The following is an 869-nucleotide window of genomic DNA, read 5'->3' as shown; positions in this document are numbered from 1 at the left end:
CCCCCCCTCCCCTTTTTCCCCCTTTTTTCCTTCCCCCCTCTTTTTCTTTTAATTGTCTACTCCATCCACCCCCAGCTGTGTCCTTACAGACACACTCAGTGCTTGTTATCACGGAATCATTTAGGTTGGAAAAGCCCTTTAAGCTCCCCTAGCCCAACCGTTCCCCTACCCCTGCCATCCCACCCCCAAACCCTGGCCCTCAGCACCTCATCCCCCGGCTGTTAAATCCCCCCAGGGCTGGGGACTCGACCCCTTCCCTGGGCAGCCCCTTCCAGCCCCTGACAGCCCCAAGGGGAAGGAATTGTTCCCCATGGCCAACCTCACCCTGCCCTGGCACAACTTGAGGCCATTTCACGGCCTGGCTTATGGCATGGGGATAACAAAACCCTTTTTTTTTTCCTGTGGGACAAATGCAGATGGCCCCAGATACCCAGGGCTGGCCACCACACATCTCCAGCCTCTCTGAGCCTTTGAGGAGAGGAGATCAGATGGCCTTGGCCACCCAGATGTCAGAACAGCCCAAGACACATGCATGCTCTATTTTTATTTTTTTTTTTCCCCTCTTCTTTCGCCAGCAAAGAAGCAGAAGCGGGCGACCGACCCGCCAGCGATGCACTGAAATGTTAAGGCTTTAGAGGAGCACGTGGCTTTCTCTCCAGAGGTTTCTCCTTGGGATTTTCATCCACATTGACGTGCCAGGCTGGGAAAGCACCCGAGGAGATGGCACGGCCTATCTGAGTGAGGAACCCATCAGCTCAGAGGGATTCGCCTGGTATTTCTGACCTGCTGCCGTCTATCACGTCAAAAAACGCAGGGGGTTTTTGACAGCGGGGGGGACAAAGCCAGCCCATGCTTAACCGAAGCCGTGA

Source organism: Egretta garzetta, unplaced genomic scaffold (assembly GCF_000687185.1).
Source record: "Egretta garzetta isolate BGI_Z169 unplaced genomic scaffold, ASM68718v1 scaffold93, whole genome shotgun sequence".
Classification (NCBI taxonomy): Eukaryota; Metazoa; Chordata; class Aves; order Pelecaniformes; family Ardeidae; genus Egretta; species Egretta garzetta.
Note: the sequence above shows the minus strand (reverse complement) of the source record.